General features: G+C 34.6%; 2 long non-coding RNA genes across 6 annotated transcripts in view; both read left to right on the top strand.

The window, feature by feature from the left end:
- The window catches only part of LOC141377891 (uncharacterized), an 88175-nt gene that overhangs the window by 37779 nt on the left and 22574 nt on the right, over positions 1 to 27822 (top strand). The gene's annotated exons all lie outside the window — the stretch shown is intronic.
- Positions 158 to 13003, top strand: LOC101884696 (uncharacterized). Of its 2 annotated transcripts, XR_011006495.1 has the most exons (5): positions 158 to 207; positions 918 to 1059; positions 4081 to 4147; positions 5008 to 5158; positions 12304 to 13003. It is a non-coding gene; the product is annotated as an uncharacterized lncRNA (long non-coding RNA). The 2 variants fall into 2 exon arrangements; XR_012390994.1 differs by lacking the exon at positions 4081 to 4147.

Here is a 27822-nt window from a genome sequence, read left to right as displayed (position 1 = left end):
TGCATACATTTTGCAAACTCCAAGTTGAACCTGCTGCAGTTTCCCTCCCCCACCCCTCTGTTCGTGTGTATGTGTGTGTGTGTTAAGCACACATCCCTCACAGCGCCTCATTCAACTCATGAACGCGCGGCATTTGCAAACACGTGCTAATGACGCAATCAATTGGAGACGCCTTTTCCCGCGAACTCATCTCTCCAGGGAGAGCAGGTAAATCAATTTATGTATTTAAATGCATAATTACTGCTTACACGACAAAACATTGCCTTTGTAAGATGTATGTTTAGTGCTTATATTCCTTTGTCGATTATATTTGTTGAAATGTATTTAATAGCAATGTTAGCTGTATACTGTTTAACACACTACATTTCTGTTGATCAAAATAGTGTTTGCGTGTGCTTGTGTGGTTGCCCCAAAAATAAAATCTTTATTTTTTGTTTAATATGGTGATTATTTTAAATTACTTTAAGTAAATAAGCCTTTTAATGATGTTAATTAGCTTTCCCAAACGCACAGAACATTATATATATATATATATATATATATATATATATATATATATAACGTCTTTATTATATCAAAGTATATATAATTTTGAGGTGTGTAAAGTTACAAAAACATGAAAATGGTTCATGTGGGTCTAGCCCTGTTTTCAGTCTAAATAACAATGTATTTATAGCTTTGTTTAACGAATATAGGAAAATTAATCTTGGATGTGATTTACATCCTACCTATTCTGTTTTTAATTACATTATGATTTAATTTCTGATTTAAATTTTTAGATAGAAGTACATTACTAGATCTATGTGAAATCATTTGGGTTCAGCAGAACAATAGACAATATATAAAATGTATTATGCTATTATTATTATGTTATTTATTAGCATAATATAATTTATTATATTTATTTTTTCGTAAAGTCTTTATAGGAAACATGCCCTTTGTCTTCATGCTGGGAGTAAGAAAAAACAGAAAGCGTAAAATACCTCAAGAGGATGCAGAACATTACATTTGTTGTAAAAGTGACAAACCTGCAAGTGCAATTCATCAACAATTACAAAGGTAAGTTATACTCACAAACACTCTCTCTCTCTGTCTATATCTCTCTATGCAGTGGTTCAATATAGAATGATAATGAACATGTACAATATTGACATCATGGGAACTCAAAATACATTGAATAATTATTTATTATGTAAACTTTTACAGTTCTTTTTAGTAAAATCCATGTCGTGTTGCAGTGGTATTGTTAACAGTGCAACATTCTAAGAGACTTAATTGTTTTTCAATAATATTTTCAAGTTCATCTGGCCTACTACAGGTTGAAATATTAACTGAAACTGTTACTAAAATTTAAAATATTTATAGGTCAGTTGTACTGTACATTAACTCTGTGCAAGAAGGCTTCAATAGTAAACATTAGTTAATTAAAAGTATTGGTAAAGTTTAATGTTAATCTTAGGTGATGATCATTTCTTAATGCTTATGTATGTGTTAAAATTATAGTAATCTGATTACAATCGTTTTACTAAAGTTAGTCGTTTTACTAAATGGGGATAATAACTAATAATATTCAGTTGTATTATTTTATCCTATATTAGCACAGTAACTGTAATGAATCTGGCTTTTTTTCTCACCGTTGACTTTAATCCATTAATTTTTTTTTAAAGTGTTACCTGTTGTACTTTATCATACTTTTGCAATTAAATTGGGTTGAAACATTTATTAACTCTGAACATGTGTATATACAACAAAGCACAACATTAATTATTTTTGCTATTATAATTGTTAAAGTAACCAATGCAAACCATACACACACTTAAATTAGTTTTTAATGTATCTGTAATGTTGTAAAATATTTTACAGATCACCAGACTTTTAATTTTCAGCCAGGCACTCCAATGGCTTCCAATGACATCTTTCCATTTCAAAATTGTCACGTTTAAGATCTGATTTCTTTAAAACTCAGTAATCTTCACTACCTGTTATATTTATGATATGAAGTGGGTTTCAGATCGGACAAGAAGCACTGCATTAAAGTCCATTTCCCCCCGCCATGTCTTTAAAAAATGAGTTTTTTACCCTGTATTTTGGTTGTTGCTAGATCAGATATGGTTGCAGCCGAAAGTTAACGAAAACTATTTATATTATTTCTTAAATTTCACATTTGTTGTATTTTATTAACGTCTATCCCCACCCCAACCCTAAATCCAACTGTCACAGTAACGTAAAAACAGTAGTTGTATTGAGTATTATTTATGCTGCTATCTATTAAAATACCCAATACATTTTATTTTTTAAAGCCTACCTTCACCCCAACCTTAAACCCAACCGTCACAGTACTGTAAAAATATTCATTATTGTTATACATTCATTCATTCATTTTCTTTTCAGCTTAGTCCTTTTATTAATCTGGGGTCGCCACAGCAGAATGAACCGCCAACTATTCCAGCATATGTTTTACACGGCGGATGCCCTTCCAGCTGCAACCCATCACTAAGAAACCCACACACATTCATTCACACTCATACACTTCAGACAATTTTTATCTTAGCCAGTTCACCTGTACCACATGTCTTTGGACTGTGGGGGAAACCGGAGCACCCCGAGGAAACCCACGCGAATACAGGGAGAACATGCAAACTCCACACAGAAACACCAACTGACCCAGGCTTGAACTAGCGACCTTCTTGTTGTGAGGCGACAGCACTACCTACTGTGCCACTGCGTCGCCTATTATACAGTGTCATAAAAATGCTGCTATATGGATGTGCATAGCACATACCAGCCGGCCACGTATTCGATTTAGACTTTACCCAGTATTTTCAATGGAATTTCTGCGCTAGCCTTTTGCTATACTGACGGCGCTAGTGGTTATACCATCGTTCATTTAATTTTACGCTTGAACAACTAAATGAATGCTTTAGTCTGTTTAACTGAATGTATTGTAATTCCATTACAACATTGATGATGTACAAACAACTTTGTGAAATTGAAAATATCCACATTAAGCTATCACCGGAAGTTTATCGTTGGCTTTAAAACTCTAGCTGTGCAGAGAGCCCATTGTGCATAAACAATTTTGTTCCAAATCCCCGTTAATATCTAATCTTTGTGCTAACAAACAATAGCGAACACAGTTGGGCAAGTTACTTCCAAAATGAAATGCATTACAGTATATATATATATATATATATATATATATATATATATATATATATATATATATATATATATATTTAAAAGTTACTGCCATTTCTTTTTTTGTAATTGGTTACATGACAATATTAATATCTCAGAAATGCATTACACTACTTTTGTATTACTTTTAGGTTACTTTAACCAAAATACCCACAGAAGTATGACTCTAATGAATTAAAGTATTAATTTTCAATAGTATGTCTATGTTTTCAAATACATTTAGCTATATATTGTAATTATTCAGAGAATTTTTTGTTTGCACAAGGAGTCTGACAACAGCCAGTGCTCCACACAGAGATCTGGTCATTTATTTGACATATTTTCTTTTAAATATATATTCATAGTGCTTCATCTTTTACACATTTATATATATGACTGTGTAACCTTAATCACTTCTGGGGATGGGGACTTTTTAGAGTAAAAGGTAGCAATTTTATTTTATCCAATAAATGCATTGATAATATCCACAGATTTTTAAATAGTCAATCAAATGAACTTAAACTATTAAAATTGCAACAAACATTTGTTTTGGCCCAAACTACAAAAACAAACAAATTTAAAACTAGTTTAAACACACTGGTTTAATCATCTGTACATGTCATTATAACTATATTGTATAAATATTATTTCAAAGACCTACATCATGCTAACAATTAAAAGCTGAATGACATGACATAACAGGCGATTGCCCTCTGAGTGCACCTGAAAAGACATGAATGACACTTCTCATAAAGCTTGAGAAGCATACAGGACAAGTAGAACAATTAGTTCAAATAAAAACACAAAAGTCTGTAGAATTTAATGCAAACTCAAAAAATGCAATTATGAACCAATGATAATTAATTTTCAACAAACTGCAGCTAATGAACGTCTTTTGTTTAGGAGGATGGGTTTTCACCACTGAAGCTTTATTCAGAGGGGATTTTGTTCTTGAGTACAAGTTTGGGTGGTGAGTATGATTAGCCGAAAGGTTATTAAATATGTTTAGATGTGGTTAAATAAATGAGCAAATAAGCAAACATAACACTGCCGTGCCCCTATGCCAGGGATCACCAAACTTGTTCTTGGAGGGCCGGTGTTCTGCTGATTTTAGCTCTAACCCTAATCAAACACACCTGAACAAGCTAAACAAGGTCTTACTAGGTATACTTGAAACACCCAGGCAGGTGTGTTAAGGCAAGTTGGAGCTAAACCCTGCAGGACACTGGACCTCTAGAAATAAGATTGGTGACCCCTGGCCTATGCTATAGTATCATGATAGGTGATCTCAAAGGTGGATGACATGAAAATTGTGTATCACCCAACAATAATGTCCAAGCACTGCACAACTCTGAACAAGTTCGACCCACGCATGTGCAAGGCAGGCAATTCTGTAATCTATCAGCTTAAATATATCGGCCATATTTTGATATCAGACTGATGACCATAACATAAAAAAAAAGCATTTATCGGCTGATATTGATATGGCCGATAATATATTATGCGTCTCAAAATTTAAGTATTTCTGATTCTGATCATTCTGATTACAATCAGTTCCCATATTTGATTGCAATTTCATGAAAAATGTTCCTCACAGACATAAAAAATATTTTACAGGAATTGAGAAGTGAAATGTAAATTAACACTTCTAATCAAATCTGTAGTTTTTAGAGAAATAATTAGCAAGTTTTAAAATAGAATTAATTCTCGATACTATTGTTAACACCTCTTTGAAGATGGTCACAGAAAAAAAATAGTACATCTTAAATGTATAAACTTTAAAAATTGTTTGTATTTTATGATGTTTAGTGATTGTTTTATGTTTTACAGCATGGATGCATCGAAAGAAGATGGGTCTTAAGGGAGACTTGTAAATGATGACCACAAAGCTCCTAACTGCAAAATGAAAATCATATCTTTGCTGTGTGCAACATACTTCCAGGAGAAGATATAACCTACAATTATGGAGATTCTGGTTATGGTGAGTAGGGGTCAGTAGTATGAGTCTACAGAAATCAGTAGGTTCACTTACCAATTGTCTATATTATGAAACATAAAATTCAACCATAATTATACGGATGCTTTATTCTGTAATATTGACAGTCAAAATAGCAATACTGACTGACATGTATAAGTAGAAAGTCTGGTCAGAAGGAATATACAGGGTTTCCGCGGGGTCTTAAAAATTCTAAAATTAAAAAATCGAAATTTAAGGCCTTCAAAAGTCCTAAATTCACTGTTCTAAGTCTAAAATATTTTTGCACAGGTCTTATTTTTGCGATGTCCATGTAACGCTACATCTAAAACTCATTTAAATTCTTTTTTTGTTGTTGTTGCTAGGTTTTCAGGGTGTTGTAGGACTATTTCACTAGTCCAATTGTAATTTGCGTTATTACAACTACAAATAAGACCGACATGCCCTATACCGACAATTGCCAATCAGCTTTCTGTTATTGAACTCAGTGCGCGCGGTAAATGTGATGTCATCACTGTGTTTATGGAGGTCCGCCAGCCGCGACATGATTTTGGCTGGCAGAGCTCACAAAATGTTTTTTCAGTTCGTGCGGTTCAAATTAGATTTGAATTGAATATGAAACACTTTGAAGAGATTTTGTCTGAAACAGGTATGACTGTACACATATAGGGCTGGACAATAATTCGATATCAATATATATCGCGATAGATTTTTTACAATAACAGTGATGATTTTTAAACCCATTTCCGGTATTTCGATATACATTTGCATACGTCTGTTTTATTATAGATAAGATCTTATACCTTGTATCATTTGTCACTGAATGACTTTTCGTGCTCAGAATGAGCGTGATGTCACTTGCGTGATGACGTACATCACAGACACGCTGCCACTGCCAGCGCTCAGAAGTTAGTTAAGCTGCTCCGTCGCAGAATGCTACAAAATGCTACAAAATGTGTGCCCTGAATACTGATGTGAATGAACAAGCTTCCACAACTAAGAATGCAGACAAATTAGTTGATGAGAGAGGAAAGACGAATGCAGTGGTGTGGAAGTGATTCAGCTTTTTAAGTTTCGATAAACGTTTAGTTTCGGTGCTCTGCAAAATGTGCGGTAGAGTGGTGCCGAGTCTTCCGACTAACAGCGGAAACACATCAAATCTGTTCCACCCGATCGAACATACTGAGAGTCAGAAGCAATGACAGAAGATGAGGCATCATTTAAGTTTAAGTCAACCTGTCGCCTCACCATCCACTTTCCCGACACAGATGGCTATGAGGCACCGTGTAGGATCTAAATAAAACTTTGCTTATCAACACGAGCATATAAATTTCTCGCATATAAACCTATACTATGTTCAAAACATGTATGAAACTTGCGCATATATAAACTTGATGCATGCCCATTGATACACCCATTGATACACCCATTAGGGCTGGACAATGATTCGATATCAATATATATCGCTATAGAATTGTTTTCAGTAACGTGATATGAGTTTTAAACTCATTTCTGGTATTTCGATATAAATTTGCATATATATATATATATATATATATATATATATATAAAATAATTATATTTTTAAGATCTTATAGATTGCATTAGGGATGTAACGGTATCAGAATTTCACGGTACGGTAATACCTCGGTATGAATGTCACGGTACGGTATTTATTGAATCATTTACAGGAAAAACAAAACTTATGAAAATACTCCAAAAAAGTGCCAAAAGTGTCAATGACATACAAATTAGCCATCTATCTGTAAACTTTGAAACAGGAACTTCAATTTTAATAACAAAAAAAATATTAAACCATGTAAAAAAATAAAGTTTCAATTTAGTATTGTTGAAAACTCATCACATTCAACATTTAATCACTCACTCACTCACTTAGATAGAGATGGGTTTTAAGGAAAATTATCTTATAACTATAATCTGGTAAAAGCTGGTATCTCTGGGTATTTACAATGTCCCCTGCAACAGAAAAAAACCCTCTCATTTTGGACTGAGGTTTCTGGGACAGAGATATGACTTGGCCCAGGTTGACAGCAGTGGGTAACGTTGTGCATTGTCTTTCCCCCACTTGAGAGGACAAACCATGAGTGAGATAGAGGTCTCTTTGCGGTACAAGTCAATGTCTGCATCAATCTGAACAGTGTGCTGTGTTCTGCAGTCCCCATGCAGTCCCCATACTATAAGTCGTATTCCCAAACTTGCAGGCACGTGCACACATAGGGCTCAACCTGTGCAGTGCACATGCCCTTTTTAGTCTTGGATAGAAAGTGCCCTTCCAAAATGATCAAAAGTGCCCCCGCGACGCGACACACCCTCCGTGCCGCTCTTCAGTAGGCGCGCGACAACACCGCTCTTGAGTATGCGCGCTCAACCCCCCCTCCCCGCTTTACAGTACGCGCGCGACAACACAGCTGATCAGAACACGCGCGACAACACCGCTATTCAGTACGCGCGCGACAACACCGCTATTCAGTACGCGCGCGGCGACAACACCCGCTTTATGTTCGATCATTTCCAGGTCTTTTTCATCCTCGCTTCTAGCAGCACACTTCATTTCCGCATTACTGGATCTGTAGCGACAACAGACCGCAAAGAATGTTGGCAACCCCAGGGCTGATGGGAATTGTAGTTTCCACTACCTCCCGTTCGCTTCATTCGCCTGAGCAAATTTTCTCAGAAGACCTATAGTTTTATCGAGTCATGCGACTACGCTAATATCGGAAAAAATTTATATTGCGGTATGACGGTATTTACAATACCGTTACATCCCTAGATTGCATCATTTGTCACTGAGTGACGGTCAGTGCTCAGCCATCAGAAAGAGCATGATGTACGTCATCACGCATGTGACATCACAGACACGCTGCCATCGCTTAGCACAGCAGTTGGTTAGCTACGTCGCAGAAAGTTTGCCCTGAAGTGTGTCCTGAATACAGATGTGAATGAACAAGCTATATATATATATATATATATATATATATATATATATATATATATATATATATATATATATATATATATATATATATATATATATATATATATTTGCACAGGGCTTGACATTAACTTTTTTGATCACCAGCCACTGTGGCTAGTAGATTTCCAACTTTACTAGCCACTCTGCATTTTCACTATCCACAATTTTGTTGTTGGAAAAATATATTTTATATGCATAAGTTTGACGTTGACATGCTAAAATTACTTGATTTAAATTTTGTGTTATGTCCATGTGTTCTCAATCATTTCACTTTTTGTGTGTCGAGTATGAGGTTGCTCAATGAGCATGAGCAAAGGAGTCATGGTTTCATAGTGTTTGCACGACTAGCATGACTTTTTTTAGAGCTCAAAATTAACGGTTTACCAAATTTATCTCTATAACCATACAAAACAATAATTATTTCTTAGACACAAATGTTTAATGTGTCAAAACAAGCAAAATATAGCTGTATACTATACTTTTTATTTAATAAAACATTTCTTAAAAAAGAAAGAAAAGCAATTGACTTTTAAAAAAATAACTATTGTCATGTTTCAAAAATATTTACAGTTATCTGTCGTGGCTAATGATCATCCTCTCATTTGGTATTCACTTGCTTTCTTCTGCTCACGTGATCACAATTATTTTACTTCTCGATTCTAAGATCACATTTGCACGCATATTGGGTCATCCTTATATTGTCGAACCCTGCTTTTAGGAAAACTACAAAATTGAAAAAAAATTATTTTCAACCAGGCAAAGTGGCTTGTGGGAGTGACTGTCTAACACGACAAAGCTGAAATCTACCTGAATTTGGCGTGTTGCCGGGTGTTAATGTAAAGCCCTGTGTGTGTGTGTGTGTGTGTGTGTATATATATATATTAGGGATGTAACGGTATTGTAAATACCGTCATACCGCAATATTAATTTTTTTCGATATTACCGAAGTCGCATGACTCGGTAAAACTATAGGTCTTCTGAGAAAATTTGCTCAGGCGAATGAAGCGAACGGGAGGTAGCGAAAACTACAATTCCCATCATCCCTTGCGGTCTGTTGTCGCTACAGATCCAGTAATGCGGAAATGGAGTGTGCTGCTAGAAGCGGGGATCAAAAAGAGCTGTAAAACTCTAAGGCCCCGTTTACACTAGTGCGTTTTAGTTTTAAAACGGCGTTGTAGAATGAAAACGATCCGCGTCCACACTCGCGTTTTACCCAGCGTTTCTGAACTGCTCTCCGTCCACACCAAAACGCTGAAAACGCACATCACGTGACCACAGACACTCTCGGTCAAGCGCTCCAGCATTTCTACCCAGATGAGAGCTCTGCTTGTCGGACTGCTCATCACGCATCTCCCGCTGGATCTAATCTCACTATATTTGCTAAACGTGATATTTCATTCATGTTGTTGTCTTTATCTAACGACATAGGCCAATTCCCTGACTTTGATCATTGGAATCTATTAAGTTACTTGTTCACGGGTAACATGTTTTGGTTAAGCGCAAAGATAAGTTAATGATTAATCCAGGTACATTGACTGATCGCTTGCCTTTATTTCCTACAATGTATAAACTTATTGTATGTTATACTTTTATAATTGTCGATTATTAAAACAGATATTCAGCAAAAGAGAGGGTGCGTTTGGTATTTTCACTGAAATTGAAAGGAGGTAGTTGTTATAGGCTCCGTTTTGTTATAAATATCCACACAGTGAAGATGACGCTCATATATGCAGCACGACGCCTCAACATTGCTGTCTGTTAAGTTTTCTAATATTAAAAAGGAAATAGGCAGTTCCTTAAATCATGTTTACATTTTATTGTTGAGAAAGTGAAACGTAGCCAAGGTGATGTGAATGAAGTTATAAAGTACACTGTTCCCTTTGAAGATTTACCCGTGTCCTCGGTATGTTTTCCATATCAAACTGAGAAGGGGGAGACTGCAGCCTTGATCAAACTTGCGAAGTCTTAACTTACAAGAAGATGATGCGAGACTGAACTGTGTGTGGGCTACTTAATATTGAGGAAAAGCCCCAATCAGATATGCGAACGTTTGCAGCCCCGCCTCCGTTTTCAGATGTCTCCGTCTTTCCCCATCCACACTGAGACGGAGCAGCAGCGTTTTAGAATGAAAACGGCATCTCCAGCGTTTTCGAAACGCTCCGTTTTCGGCGCTCGAGAAATAAGTCATATAAGTCATATCTCTCTTGTCCCAGAAACCTCAGTCCCAAATGAGAGGGTTTTTTTTTTCTGTTGCAGGGGACATTGTAAATGCCCAGAGATACCAGCTTTTATCAGATTATATTTATATGATAATTTTCCTTTAAACCCATCTCTATCTAAGTGAGTGAGTGATTAAATGTTGAATGTGATGAGTTTTCAACAATACTAAATTAAAAACTTTATTTTTTTTACATGGTTTAATATTTTTTTTGTTATTAAAATTGAAGTTCCTGTTTCAAAGTTTACAGATAGATGGCTAATTTGTATGTCATTGACACTTTTGGCACTTTTTTGAAGTATTTTCATAAGTTTTGTTTTTCCTGTAAATGATTCAATAAATACCGTACATTGATACCGAGGTATTACCGTACCGTGAAATTCTGATACCGTTACATCCCTAATATATATATATATATGTCTGTTTGTAAAGGCTAAATACAAAAAAGAGAGTGAACATTTGAAAAAGTTAACAAGTAAAATTTTTTTAAACCTTTTTATTAAAAGAAAAGTTATAAGAGCCTGGAGGTATTATAGACTTTGCAAATTCAGTTTGCAGATATTTGTAGGTACAGACATCTATTGTGTGCGTTCTTGGCAGTTTTTTTATGTCTTTTTAATATTGTCCATATCGATATCGGAATTATATCATATCGCCCGAAATTAAGAAGTATATCGTGATATAAATTTTTGTCATATCATCCAGCCCTATACACACATCTTCTTTATGATCAGTCCATGCGTGATCATAGGGAGAAGTAGAACCAGATGACCAATACTTTTTGGCTAGAAATTGCAACAGCAGTGGGAAAGGACGACAGTTTTTGTAAAAGTTTGGAAAAACCTGAGGGATAAGTTTGTTTAAAAAAAGAGTCCATGCAAAAGTGTAGACCCAGTTGGTTTTAATATTACAGAATGTTTTTCCATCATGCATAGGTTTTACACTAATGTATAGACCTATATTACAATTTCGAATTTAAAACAATTTACAAGTTACAAACTAAAATTAAGTAACAAAATTTTGCCTAATTACCCTAACCTGCCAAGTTCACCTAATTAACCTAATTAGGCTTTTAAATGTCACTTTAAGGTGTATAGAAGTGTCTTCAAAAATATCTAGTCAAATATTATTTACTGTCATCATGGCAAACAGAAAATAAACCTGTTATTAGAGATGAGTTATTAAAACTATTATGTTTGAAATGTGTTGAAAAAAAAATCTGCTCTCCATTAAACGGGAATTGGGGAAAAATAAACAGGGGGGCTAATAATTCTGACTTCAACTGGAAAGGAATGTATGAATATATGTATCAGTTTACAGTATATTGATGCCCAATTTCTAGGCTTTATTGGTAATAACTAAACTAGCCAGAAAGTGATGTGTGAATTGTTGAGTGGGCAAAATAAAAAATAAAAAACCTCAATATTTTTAGTGAGTGTACTTGTTTTCTGTTTTTATTTCTGCCTTAATAAAAAATATAATTGTAGAGCAACCCAAGATCTGTTGCCATTAATATTTAACTTTAATGGGTAGAACTGTCTGAGATATGAAGAAAAGCATGTGATGCATCATTTAGATAAAAAATGTATTTAAAAAATCTTGAATGGTTATAAAAATCTTTATAATTAATTATAAAATAATTAAAAACGATTATCCTGAATGATATTAATGATATGACCTAGTTCCAGAAGCTTTTTACTTCTCTGTTTATTTGTCAGATTTTACTGTCGGTTTCTTCTTCTTCTGATCTCTTTATGTGTATGCGTGTTTTTGATATTGCGATATAGATCCTAAATTTAATACTTAATGGTCTTAAAAAGGTCTTAATAAGTCTTAAATTTGACATTATGATATCTGCAGAAACCCTGAATATAGAAAAAGAAGAATATACTTGTTCTTGTGTATTTCGATATTCTCTGTTTTTTTTCTGACATCCAGTCCCATAATGTTCCGTCTCCTCACCTGCTTTGGACAACGTGAAGATGAGTGATCCTCACAAACAAACTGAGCCACAACAGTCAGACAAAGCAAGAAGATCAGGGAATAAGACGGTAACCCTTTCATTCAGGCACCAGGTAGCCTATCTAGTGATATTTGCTGCTAAGTGAACAGGGCAGAGTAACCAGAACAAGGTAAGACAGACCCTTTGGCAGGTTTATTTAAAATGTAATCTTGTTCTAACTATATAACATCATACAATTGTGTCTTAAAGCAATTTATTTAAAGATGAAAGGATAGCTCAATTATGTATTTTCACATGCCAGATATTCTGGAGTTAATTCATACAGTATGACCAATAGTACACATACAGATTTTACTATAAAAGATTGGTTAATTACTGGCAAGTGATAGTTGGACTGCATAGTTAATCGTAAAAAGATGGCGATCTCGATTCGAACCCCTGAACGTCGATGCGTGAACGACATTTAAATGACCATATTGCAGTTTGGAGTTATGTTTACTACAAGATAGGGTTGTGCCGATTGACACTAGTGTTGTGTATCGATGATAGGGAGAGATATCACAGAGAGCTGAGGCCTGACTATTTTAAAGATGATGTTTGGCTCATTTCACATTTATGTAGACCTATTACATGTGTTAAATTCATTTTTAAATAAAAGACTTATTATTAATATTATCTTGTTGTTGATGTTATTCTTATCAGAATTAATAATCAATTAACTGTAATTTGTCCAGCTTTAGCTGTGTCCGTCAGCATTGCCTAACCGAGACTTTCAGACTGCAGCAGCAATCATTTAAATTGAAAATTGCCTGCTCAAAGGAAAAAAAATACAATGATTTTAAAATTGCAAGGCGAGTATTACCTATATTCACAATTTTTACCAAAATCAGCATGTCAAAAAGAATTTATTTCCCATTCTTTGCATATCAAGTTAATATGCAACTTCACTGTTACTTAAAAATAATAGGCTAAATAACAAAACAGGATTTAATTAACAAACAAGTTATAGGTGCAGTAGGTGATCTGCCAAAATACTAACCGGTTGGCATAATATCTTTGAAACACAGTCCCTTCCCTGCCATCCAAAGCCACGCCTCCTAAAACACGAATGCTCATCGTAAAGATGGCACTGGACAACCCACTAGATCATGTCATTCACCATTTATAAATGTAGCTAGTGTTTGGCCGGTGGTGTGCAGGAATTACACTTATTACTAAACCATACTTGCATGCTATTTCACATGAATATTCAGAGTAGTGGTGAACAATATAAAGAGCGCATCACAGGCTGTCATTGTTCAGAAATGACCCAATATAAATACAAAAGCATCTTCAGCTCAGTAAAGTAGGCTAGGCTGAATAGCTCTATTTACTGATGTTTTGTTGTTAAACTAAATATAAATCTACTTTATCAATGCTGTAAAAGGACCTTATGAAACTGAAAATAGTCGCATCAATCTTTCACGGGGAGATTTCAGTGGCTGAACAACACTTCTGTGCAGATAACCCATTCATAACAACACAATCTACATCAGCTCTGTGTGACTAAAAGAGTTTAACACAGAACATGACCTGCCTAACAGAAATACTTCAGTCATGGTATTATTCTTCTTCCAGCGTGCAAAACTCACTCCAATATTGATTCAGGAGTTTAACAGGTTTTTATTCAGCATTTGATTTGCAACTGTGACTGCTCGTCTGCACATAAACGCGCGGCGCACATGCACGCATCCACATGCAAATGGTGAATCTGCATGAAGAGATGCCCAGTGGTTCAAATCTACATTTGCTGACAGTTTGAACTACTTATAAGAATTATGAGAATTGTCAGCCCGACAATATTTAATTGGATGAACATGTTTTAGTTTTATGCCTTACCCAGAATATAAAAATACATATAAACACATTTAGATCATTTTCTTTAATCTTTACTTTTGGACTGTGAAGAGACTTTCGACCAGCACAACAACACATGATTCTGAAGATGATCACCTACTGCAGCTTTAAATAGACTTAAAAAAATAAAATAAAACCAAAAATGAAAACTTTAGAACTGAAAGTGGCTCAGATGTTCTGGAATAAATGGTGTTGCAGTAATGCACAATTGTTGGTCACCTGAGACTCCTTTTATAACAGCACTCTCACAAGATTATCTCTTGCTTTCACAAAAAGTTTTTCATCTTTTATTTATATTTGTTACTAATAGCCTATTTTAGTTTTGCCTACGGGTAAAGGAAGCCTATGGACTTTTTAAATTTGTTTTTAGTGCATATATTTACTGATTTGTCAAATACCCAGAATATACAGGGTGTCCGCGGGGGTTGTGAAAAGTAGTAAATGAAATTAGTCAAAATTAAGGGCATTAAAAAGTATTAAAACGTAGTTAATGTCATCTGACGAGGTATTACATTTTCGAGCTCAAGATAAATTTTTAGATTTTTAGATACATTTTCAGTTTGTGTTGAGTACAGGCCTTTATTCTAAAATTTGCGTGGATTTATTTAAATGTTGAGAGTAGGACCGTAGCGATATCGTGAGGTGGTATGGTAACTTGGCAACAAAGCCGCAACGTCAACACACCAGGGCTCGAAATTGTGACTATTCTGGTTGCATATGCGCCCAAAAATTAAGCTATGCAACCTCATAATATATTTGGGAGCATGTGTGCGACTGCATATAATGGTTGTAGTGCGACCTGCTTAGATTTTTTCTAAAGATGTGCTGAATCGCTTTTCCCGGCCATTAAAATGGTTCATATTAGCTGTCAATCACTTAAGGCTTTCCGCTGTCAGGTGACAGGGAGCTTTTGTGACTGCAGGAATTGCAAACGCCTGAAGAGTGAAAAGTACACAGGTTTGCAAATCCCACCTAAAGTTACAAATAATGGCACAGATGACCACTATCATGTGGTGAATGTTGATCCACCAACCGAGATCGAGTGTTTTCGGAGAAGGTGGCCGTATCTGGATGCGTTGCATTCACTGCGTGTTCAGCACAAATGTCCGCTAAATGTAAAATCTAATACTGTACACATCATCGCCAAAGAAGCAGGCCTTCTAAGTTTACACTGAAACTGCAGCTCATAACAAAGAACCACATTGCGCTGTTGGTCATCGCAAGAATCCTGCTCTGCCTGCTCATTTATTGGGTCGGCTGACTCGCCTGCTTTATTCCACAAACACAGAAAAATGTAAATCAGCTCATAACTAGTGTGAGCATTTACAATGACACAAACCAAAATCAATACTTGCAAAGAGTGGCAGAAGTGAGACTTTTTTTTGAGATGTATATTCTTTTTCTATTTAATTACTGATGACTGTTTGCAGCTTTTAGCCTTGAATTGAATGATTTATTATAATCTTTTGTTTGTTTTGTAGTAGAAATATTATTCATTAAATTAACTCGCATATAAAAAAACATATTTTTGTTTGATGTAAACTATACATTTATTCTTCATGAAGTAACAGTAGGACTTTATATAGCAGATAACCCACATTCAAGGCAGCATGATAATGACAAATGTAATTCTTTGTTAGTATTATTGTCATCATTGATTCAGCACGATTGTCTAACCGTGCTGAGAACAGTTTGTAATTGTGCCGCACTGATCCAGGCTCAGTGGAGAAACAACCATAACCGTACTGAACTGTTCTTAGAAGAGCGGCTATTGATATTAATGACATGCATAACATTGATTAAAAACTATAAACAAAGGCCCATTGTGACATCTAGATTAATCCCTCTGCTTTACTTAAATGTATATGTTATCTGCAATATGTTATTGCATTTAGAAAGATTTAATTTACGCCACTACAGTTGCAGCTCTAAGTCGTGCTGGTATTACATTTTTTTTGAAGGCATTAAAAAAGGTAGTAAAAGGTATTAAATTCAACTTAAGAAGTTCTGTATATAACCTGAAATAAATATGTTTGTTTTATTTGTGTTTAATTCGATGGAATGATAAACATGGACATGGGTGTTATTCAAAACATGACCTATTTATTTTTAAATATATTATATTTATATATTTAAAATGTTTTATTTAATTGTTTAAACCATATTACATAAATTTACAACTACTATTTTACCATTTGTTTTGGCTTTAGTTATTAAACAGATTATTAATAAATAATCAAAGAACATTTTACTGAGCTCAGTCAATAGTTTTGTCTGTAGGTCTAGTCAAAAGTCTAATACAATTAGAGCCATGGCTGCAACGAGTCGGCAACACTGTATCTACAATGAAACTCAGAAAACAATAAACAGAATTATTCCAAGCACAACATTGTGTTAGATTTTAGCAAATACAAATGTAAGCTTGTTGATTATCACTTATGTGACTATGATCAGACCTGCCGCACTCAACTGAACAAAACATGGACAAATAAAACTCTATCACAGAGAAATAGTCATCCGCGGGGGTCCTTCTCTCATCTAAACAGGACATTAATGCATCTTTGTTTCTTATGTGTTTATCATTGTAGGTGTCCCCAAAGGTGTGTGTGTGTATCACCAGAGTCCTCAAAGTGTAGCTAAAGCAGTGTGTGTGTATCACCAGTGTCCCCAAAGGTGTGTGTGTATGTCACCAGTGTCCCCAAAGGTGTGTGTGTGTGTATCACCAGAGTCCTCAAAGTGTAGCTAAAGCAGTGTGTGTGTATCACCAGTGTCCCCAAAGGTGTGTGTGTGTATTACCCGAGTCCTCAAAGTGTAGCTAAAGCAGTGTGTGTGTATCACCAGTGTCCCCAAAGGTGTGTGTGTGTATTACCCGAGTCCTCAAAGTGTAGCTAAAGCAGTGTGTGTGTATCACCAGTGTCCCCAAAGGTGTGTGTGTGTGTATCACCAGAGTCCTCAAAGTGTAGCTAAAGCAGTGTGTGTGTATCACCAGTGTCCCCAAAGGTGTGTGTGTGTGTATCACCAGAGTCCTCAAAGTGTAGCTAAAGCAGTGTGTGTGTATCACCAAGGTCCCCAAAGGTGTATGTGTGTATTACCCGAGTCCTCAAAGTGTAGCTAAAGCAGTGTGTGTATCACCAAGGTCCCCAAATGTATGTGTGTATCACCAGAGTCCTCAAAGTGTAGCTAAAGCAGTGTGTGTGTATCACCAGTGTCCCCAAAGGTGTGTGTGTATGTCACCAGTGTCCCCAAAGGTGTGTGTGTGTGTATCACCAGAGTCCTCAAAGTGTAGCTAAAGCAGTGTGTGTGTATCACCAGTGTCCCCAAAGGTGTGTGTGTGTATTACCCGAGTCCTCAAAGTGTAGCTAAAGCAGTGTGTGTGTATCACCAGTGTCCCCAAAGGTGTGTGTGTGTATTACCCGAGTCCTCAAAGTGTAGCTAAAGCAGTGTGTGTGTATCACCAGTGTCCCCAAAGGTGTGTGTGTGTGTATCACCAGAGTCCTCAAAGTGTAGCTAAAGCAGTGTGTGTGTATCACCAAGGTCCCCAAAGGTGTATGTGTGTATTACCCGAGTCCTCAAAGTGTAGCTAAAGCAGTGTGTGTATCACCAAGGTCCCCAAATGTATGTGTGTATCACCAGAGTCCTCAAAGTGTAGCTAAAGCAGTGTGTGTATCACCAAGGTCCCCAAAGGTGTGTGTGTATCAACAGAGTCCCCAAAGGTATGTGTGTATCACCAGAGTCCTCAAAGTGTAGCTAAAGCAGTGTGTGTGTATCACCAAGGTCCCCAAAGGTGTGTGTGTATCAACAGAGTCCCCAAAGGTGTGTGTGTATCACCAGAGTCCTCAAAGTGTAGCTAAAGCAGTGTGTGTGTATCACCAAGGTCCCCAAAGGTGTGTGTGTATCAACTGAGTCCCCAAAGGTATGTGTGTATCAACTGAGTCCCCAAAGTGTAGCTAAAGCAGTGTGTGTGTGTGTATCAACAGAGTCCTTAAATGTGTGTATTTCCACTGTAGTCTAAACTAAATTAATTATAGACACTCCTCTTTCAACTGATCATTTGTATAAAGACTTTCCCAGTAATTGTTTTCACTGAGAAACGTGTCTTATGGCGCATGTAAGTAGGTAGTGTATATGGATTTGAACTTCACAACCCTTGTTTTATACAGTATGGGTTTTAGTGTGAATGGATTTTAGATGTACTATATTAACCATCATATGACTTATCAGTAGAGTTTCATCACTTCTCATATCATTGGATATTAATGTGTCCATTGAGCTTCATAAACTCACTGTAAGGTCATCCATTTACTTCTCCCTTACTGTTTTTTAAAATTAGTTTGTATGTATTATTCTGCTAACATGCTGTCTGTCACATACTATTTATGAGAGAAATATGTCATTTCATGAACAATACTTGACACCAAATGACCTTCTGACACCAGATTGAGTTATTTGTGAAGGAAAAAATGTAATTGTCTATTTTCAGTGATCTTATTTACTTTATCATATGTCTCTCTGCACTAACATTATTATAATTATTAATAATATTATATTAGAAATATTCAGATAACCGAGTCCTGAAAGTATACTTTAACCTGAGTTTGTGTATAACTGCGGTCCTCAAAGTGTGACTATACCGGAGTTTGTGTACATGTCCCCAAAGGTGAGTTATAAAATACTGTCCTCATTTTGAAGGTAATTTGTCAGGTCTTTATAGAAGTATTTTTTTGCAAATATCAACTGATATTCATAATAAGCACATTTTTAGTAGTGCAGTCATGTCTTTCTTTTGTCTCTAGACCCTTCAGAAAGGGTAGTCCCCAAAGGTAGGGTGTTGAGTCATGTGTCCTCATTGGTTTGTTAGGTGGGTATGCGTGTGTGTGTGTGTGTGTGTGTGTGAAAAAGAAAGAGAGAGTATGTGTTTGTGTGAGTGTGTGTGTGTGTGTGTGTGTGTGTGTGTGTGTGTGACTGTGTGTGTATGTATGTGTGCATGTGCGTAAGAATGCATGTGTGAGAGTCTGTGTGTGAAAGAGACAGTATGTGTGAGGGTGCATGTGAGTGTGTGCATGCTCATCTCAGTGGGTGGGTGTGAGTGTGCGGTTGTGAGTGTGTGAACGGGAGAGAGAGAATATATGTGTATGTGTGTGTGTGCATGTCGTTGACTGTGTTAGAGAGAGTGTGCATGTCAAAGGGTGTGTGAGAGAGTGTGAGAGTGTGTGTGTGAGAGAGAGAGTGTGAGAGTGTGCACTGGTTTGTTTGATTTATGAGGACATTTTGTATAATGCCATGGATATACTGTAATCAAGGTATTATAAGGACATGTTACAGCTCTGGAGAGTCCTCATAATCAACCAAAAGCAGCATGAATGTGTGTGAGAGTGAGTGTGTCTGTGTGTGGGTGTGTTTGATTGACAGCTGTGGTCAAACAGCATGAGGGTAATTTGAGTCACTGATGGGTAAGCCAGGCCAGCAGAAGCTCTGCTTTTATATATCACACCCTTGCAAAACTCCTGAGCAAGATTTAGTTCCGCGCGCTGGATAGCTTTACCTTCAGGAGATCATTGGTCTATATATAGTTGTAATGCAGGGAACAAATATATAGATTAGTTTTGTGATGTATACAATAACATTCACTGGTATATCGACTATGGAATACACAGGACATGTCACTCGTATCTTTTTGAATGGGCACAAGTGTAACTGTATATGTGGTGAATAAAGCCCTACCTATTAGTTCAGGAGCCAATCATTGATCGTTATATGGTGAATAAATCCCGCCTTCTAGTACAGGAGCCAATCATCGATCGATATATGGTTAAAAAAGCTTTCTTCTAGTTAGGGCTGGGCAGTATATCGAGTTCTGGGGATATATCGATTTAATTCCCCAACACGATGCGGGATTATCCAATATTGTTCATATCGATATGGTTTAAGGCCACACGTGCGCATTCTGCGCGAAACAGACCATTTCAAGGTAGCCCACAAGCACCACTTGCACAAATGTGCGCATGCGAAAATGAATGATTTACTCCATGAGTCATACAAAAGATTTGTTCAAAATGAACGAATCGTTCAAGAACGACCACTCACTGACGCGACATGGAGGAACATGCAGTGCCCGTGTTGTATCAGCACCTGAATGTGTTCAAAAGAATTAAAAAAAACAAAATGGGAGGAATTTATACCGCATTTCAAAAGTGAAACCACCTCACTGATTATTAGTTCAGTATTTATTATTAATATAATAAATATTATAATAGTTTATAATTATTAACGGTCTCTTCTGTACATTTACGTCATAACACATTTAGCTCTGTGTTCTGGTCCGTTATAATGACAGTCTGATATCTATAGTCTATTCGTTTTCATCTCCTTATTTCCTATTTAGTAAAACAAGTTTAGTCAACACAAAAAAAAAGTGCTTTTGAGAAAACCACAATTTAAAAATTGTTTTCAACCAGCCAAAGCAGCTAGTGGGAGTGACTTTCTAACCCGCCAAAGCTGAAATCCACCCGCATTTGGCGGGTTGACGGCTGTTAATGTCAAGCCCTGTTTGTAAACTTTGTTTTGCCTTAGGATCACTTAAAAGTCGTTAATTTTATTAACGCTCATTAATGATAGCGGTTATGGTTGCTATGATGAGGAGCCTGTTTCATTAAGGAGGTTCAACCAACTCTGAGTTTAAACTTGAACGCTTATGTTTTTAATCTCTCTGTAAGTCAACTCAGAGTTTTCGGTTTCAGAATAGCTGATCTGAGTTAGGTCAATCAACTTTGAGTAGACCAACTCAGAGTTAAGCGGGCACACATCGACTATAAAAAGGCATTATCAATGGAGCTCAGATATTACGCATGACCATGGTAACAGCTAAAAAAAAGAGATTTTTCTCCAGCTGAACTTAATGTGCAAATGCAAAGTTACAGCAAATATGACCATGAATTTAAAAAAAGCAACATCACTGCATCACTGACTACATTTACATGGACATTAGTAATCAAATTATTTGCCTTAATCTAATTAAGACAATAATATTATTAAGGCGTTTACATGAGTTGCTTTTTGAATGTTTCTTTCATGATCGCGTTTTACATGTTATAGCACGTACTTAGATTAAGATCACTCCGTCACCGCGATATCCACATTTCCTCCGAAGTTTCACGTCATTTCGGCTGTTTCATTATTAATTTGTCAACTTTAACTGTGGTTTGGCACTTTCACTTTCATTCGGGTATGTCCCCCGTGACGAACAAGTTATTGGATGCAACTATGAACTGCTGGAAGAGTTATTTTGATGGAAGTTCATACCGCATGCCGAATGGAAGAAAAAAAAAAAAGCTCCGGATTTCACGAGGCAGGTGTCTGTGGTCTGCACTGACTCAGTAGGTGCAAAGAGTGTCAAACAGCCACGCGTGCGTGTGTGTGGACTATCCTGTTGCAAAACGCGGCGTATAGCCCTACTTGACGGTAATAATTTGAACAAGGTGTTTACATGCCTGTAATGCACTTTAATAATGCAACTAAAATCGGCATACTCCACACGTCTTAATTTGATTTATCTTTAGTTTGATTATGACCTTAATCTGATTCAATTAATCAAAAATCGCTGTTTACATGGTCGACTCTTAATCCGAATATTGTCTTAATCGCATTAAAATCTAATTATTGGTGTCCATGTAAACGTAGTCACTGAAACAGAGACAGTTAGCGTGAGAAACAATAGCCAATCAAATGTGAATGCATAAGTTTGGATTTAAAGTATTGAAATATTAAAGTATAAAAAACAAGTAAAATATTGTGTGACGTTAGTAGACTTTTCACTTGAAAACGCGAGAAATTGGCTATAATTTTGAATTTATTTCAGATGTAATTGCATTAAATTACATAAAATAGGCTACTGCTTAGTTTCTACAACAAATCTGACAAAACAAGAATGCATATACCCTAACTTAATGTTCAGTGCAAATGTTTAATTTAAGGTTCTCACTTTTACACACGTCGATCAGTTTAAGATAAAATTTCTAAAGTTGAGTTTTAATAGATTTAAAGGTGCACTTGTGTGTGTCTGCCTTTATTGTTGGTCAAGTGATAGAGGTTGATATGGCATTTAGAATGTAAGCAGTACTAAAAAATAGTTTTTAGAATGAGTGATAATCTCATTAATCTTTACAGTACATATCCCTGTCGAAGGTCAATGAATTTAAGCTAATTATTCATTAAAAAAAAGACAAGCTATTCTCGTACGTGACTTTGTTCTTTGTGTGACTGAAATGTTGGCAGTAGCTATGTTTCCATCCAAAAAAGCTAATTAAATGTATGTGCAAAACTGGAATATCGCATAAAAGACATGCGAATAAAGCAGAATTTCCATCCAACGATTCAAAGAGAACAAAATCATCACTTCCTGATCAACTGGCGCCAAATAACAACAGTAAAAACAGAATTGACTGCGGTAGAAGAAGCTGCGTCAATCTTTTTTATTTAATAGATGATTTTCACCTCAGAGGACAATGCTGACACGCAATAAACATGTGGTGGCGTTTGAAGGTGTCAGACACGGAGCACAGACACTCTTGACACGCTCCAGACGCTGTGGAGGTAGTTAATAATATAATAACAGAAATACTAAAACGGTAAGGCATTTTAGAATGACCAAAGCAACATTTCAGATGTTTTATGATGTGCTCAGCCTGCTGGTTTGTCCGTTCACACACATTTTCATCATCACATGATCTCATCCTTTTTTAATTCACATACTGGAATTTGTTCGGTAAAAGTGTTTCCATCGTAGTTTATGAGAATCTTTTCTTATTGAATAAAAAGGTAATCCTACTTGGTTATGCACATGTTTTTTATGCCTATTTTCAAAAGTTATGCGTATCTTGGTGTTTCTATCAATTCTTTTTTTGTGCATATCCAAAATGCACATAAAAATAGGTGGGTGGAAGCGTCAGGCTAAGGCAAGAAATACCGCTTCGGCTTTAAAAAAAGAGGAGGAGACCGACAGAAACTCCCGAGTTTATAGAATAAAACCTGCTCCTGACCAGGTTATGTTCACAGAGTAAGTTACCACGATAACTGACTGAGTTAAAGTTACCTCTCTTTCAGAAACAGGCTTGACTTACCCTGCCTTCTCAAGTTTGACAAACCTGCCATTTTGAAACGGAAAACCCAGAGTTTCTCTCATTTCAGGGTTAACATACTCAGAGTTTTCACTTAACTTCCCTTCTGAAACGTGGCCGAGATCTGTCCTTTGTAGGCTAGATCATCTCATTTCAAAACAATTGGTTCAGATTGTGTGGACTTCGAATGACCTTCTTCTTCAGAGGATTTCTTTTGAGAGTTTTCTGTAAGTGGAGCATAAAAAAAAAACATTCTTTCCAAGTTCACCACTGTATAAATAGCTTGTTTGTCTTCACATGTACATAAGACTTCAGCAGTAATCAAGCTTAATGCTCATTAGACTATTAAATCTCAAGAAATTTCCCTCATGCAGTGCATCGCTATACAGCAATTCACAATTCAATCCCTGACAGATAAGAAGGCATCATGAGAACAAGAAAGAACAGGGAAACATTTAATGGAGCCCTCGGGGAAAGGAGGAGCTGCTGCAAAGAATAGAGCAAACAACAATGTTGCCAGAGTAATGCACTCCACCTGAAACAGGCTGAATGATTTATGGCCATTTGTAAATATATTTGAGGGTTTTTCTTTTGTCTCTGTCACAGTATCCTTGATGTATTCGGAAATCTTTAAGTGTCATTTTGTTATACATAACACACAAACATATCTGCTGAAACTGCTTGTAACTTTAAAAAAGTACTTACTATTAAAACATTAAACTATTTTTAGTAGAAAGACTAGTAAAATAAAGTAGTAAAGAAAGTATTAAACATGATCCTACAATCTTTATTTAATGTTTTTATTTTATTTTTTTAGGTAAAATCAATTAAAATAATGATTAACAGCATGTTAAAGATGTGAAACAAAGATGTAAAATGTAAAACTACACAGTGTGTATACATATATACTGTAGCTGCATTATTTACCCCATATTGTGTCATAAACTGAATTTGAATTTCTTTTGACGTAAGTGCATAATTAATTGGTTTTACAACTGGAATTGATTTCTTGTGCACATTTATAAAATGTTTTCTAAATTCAATTGAAAAATATTAAATGCAATTTTGCGGATTTCCACAATTTATTTTGTCTTGTAATTGATTCTTAGTATTTTCTATTGAGGGAGAAATATATAAAATATTTTAAAAATTTAATAACAACAACAACAACAACAGCAACAACAATAATAATAATAATAATTATTATTATTACATATATTACTATATATGCATTACAATAATAATTATTATTAATAATTCAAATAATTGTTATTATTAATATTATTACTACTATAAGAATAATTATATTACATTTATAATAATTCAATATTAATTCAATAATAATTATTATAATATATTATATTACATATATTACTAAATATGTATAATAATAATAATTATACTATTAATAATAATTATTAATATTACTACAATGATTATAATTATCATACATTTATAATAATTAAATCAGTACATTAATGTGTTATTATTTTTATTATTATTGTATGTATAATATTAATGTTATTATTATTTGTTATCATTGTTTTTATTTTTATCATAATTCTACTGCTATTAATATTAATAATAATATTGTATTATTATTATTATTATTATTATTATTATTATCATCATAGCCATTAAATTTATATTATTATTTATAATAATAATAATTATTATTATTATTGTTACTACAATAATTATAATTATTATACATTTATAATAATTAAATCAATACATTAATGTGTTATTATTTTTATTATTATTGTATGGATAATATTAATGTTATTATTTGTTATCATTGTTTTTATTTTTATCATAATTCTACTGCTATTAATATTAATAATAATATTGTATTGTTATTATTATTAAGATCATAGCCATTATATTTATATTATTATTATTAATAATATGAATAATAATTATTATTATTATTATTATTATTGTTGTTGGTGGTGTTATTACTATTATTATTATTATTACTATAATAATTATTATAATATATTTATAATAAATTAAATAAATATGTTAATTAATGTATTATTATTATTATTATTATAATTATTATTATTGTCATTATCATATTTATATTATTATTATTATTTGTTATTAATCTTTATTATTATCATAATACTACTGCTTTTTATAATAATTATTATTTATTGTTGTTGTTTTTGTTATCACTATTATCATTATTACAATAAAAATTATAATACATTTATAATATATTAAATCAATACGTTAATTAATGTAGTATTATTGTTATTATTATTATTATTATATTTTTATTATTATTATTTGTTAGCATTCTTTATTATTATTATTCTTTATCATAATAGTACTGCTATTAATTATTATTATTATTATTATTATTATTATTTGTTATCACTTTCTTTATTATTATTGTTATTATTGTACTTTAGAACAATACTAATATACTGTCAGAGTTGACTTGTTATTTAAAAAGTCTGTTTGCAATTTAAATTCACAGACAATAACCCATAACTTTTGATTTATGCATCCACATTTTACAGAATCCTGTGACATTCATCTTTGCACATCTCATTCTATTTTCCTGAATGTCTTCAGGCAGAAATGATAGACTCTAAACATAAATCTTTAAAACTTTCGACAGAATACAGCAGATGTTTCAACTTTCTGGGGAAGTAAAAGCTTTACTTAAAACTTCTTGAAAAGGAAACTCTATAACTTCTTTTTTTTCTCCAACAGTGAACTCCAACGAGTGTTTATGCACTGTGAAGCCACAATATAGATGTGTGGTGATGTGTGCCGAATTAATTTCCGTTTAAAATTTGAATGCTGAAGAACAGTGGTGCAGTTCATTGTTTGAAGTTGAAGTTGAAGTCCCCCCCATTAAATTTTCTTTTATTTTTTAAATATTTCCCAAATTATGTTTAACAGATCAAAGATGTTTTTACACTATTCTTCCGGCAATTTTCCTTTTGCGATAGCACAGAGCAGCATTCTGGCAAACTACCGGTAATCTTACAACTTCTCTTTCCAAATTGCATACTTGTGCACTATTCTTTTTTTCTGATCTTTTTATTAACATTTTGGTCAATAAAACATCAATTTCAAAAGTATTTGAAAAACAGAGACAAATTATTTTTGCTCCAACAGAGCCCCCTGCCCCACTGCACCATTTCTATACAACATGTTATAGCCATTTTTAATCTGTTTTACATCATGTCATGATATATACATACAAACATACATACAATACAAGCAGATAAAAGTTCCATTGTATGTCCACTCATCTATTGTACATGTATACACACACAACAAGTCACAATAGGGTTGGCAAATGTAAAATAAAGAACCAAAATAATTTAGATAGAAATTAAAATAAAATAAAATAAAATGGATCGAAGGAAAAAAATGTGAGAAACAAATAAACAACGGTCAGACTAAAAATATTAAGTTTTCATCCATTTTTTTATATAAGTTAGCTCTGACTGCCAAATAAGATCAAATTTTTGACTGCAACCTTTGGTGGAGTTCCGAATCGTATCCATTGTAAGATGGTACATAAGGTCCCTAATCCAATGATTAAAAGTTAAAAGAAATTTGTCCTTCCATTTAAGCAGTATAAGACGTCGTCTAGCAATTAATGTTGAAAAAGAAATCATACTTTTGGTAATATTGTCTAAACTGGAATCTGTAATCAAATCAAATATCCTTATAACAGGGCAAGGGTCAATTGATACATGCAAAACATTTAAAAAGACATTAAATAATATTTGCTAGAACTTGGTAATTTTAATACATGACCAAAACGTGTGTGTGTGATTAGCTTTCTCTACTTTACATCTATAACATAAGGGATTTATAGTTGGTGAAAATGTTGCTAATTTTGCTTTTGTCCAATGAAGGCAATGGACCACTTTAAAGGGTGCAAGAAACCCTCGAGTACTCTTTTTAAGATGTTAACAGATTTGTGTGTGTTGAGCATCACTTAAGACAATGTTAGCACCTGTCAGCCTTAATTGTGGAAAAAACTGGATCATTTTGAGCTTTTGTCAGCTAATTTCTTCTTCCGGGTTTAAAATGATTTTTGTGGCGGGATCAAAATGGGTGACGAAGCGTAAAACTGCAAGTGCAAAGATTACGCGTCGGTTTCTCATTATTATTCATAACGGAGTTTTCTTATGAGAAGAGCCTGATTCTTTATATTCATGACTGCACGTGCTTCCCGAAGGCAAGACACAGACCAGTGCCAAGCTGTGAGACACGGACCCAAGGTACACAGTATTTAGCCGCTCATGAAGGGTCAAATGTGTTTGCTTCCATGATCCACGGGGCTTGTTGCATGTTTTTTCCCCGCGATCCTGTTATGGCCGATACAGCAAAGCTGTTTGTGTGCAGCAAGCATTTTTGTCGGGAGATCAGTTCGAGTATGGTGGAGAATGGCGGACTTTATCCTTTATCAGTGGAGTTCGTTACATTTAGACACATCGGGCTGCTGTG

The sequence above is a fragment of the Danio rerio genome, chromosome 15 (assembly GCF_049306965.1).
Source record: "Danio rerio strain Tuebingen ecotype United States chromosome 15, GRCz12tu, whole genome shotgun sequence".
Classification (NCBI taxonomy): domain Eukaryota; kingdom Metazoa; phylum Chordata; class Actinopteri; order Cypriniformes; family Danionidae; genus Danio; species Danio rerio.
Note: the sequence above shows the minus strand (reverse complement) of the source record. Positions and strands in the feature narration are given on the sequence as shown.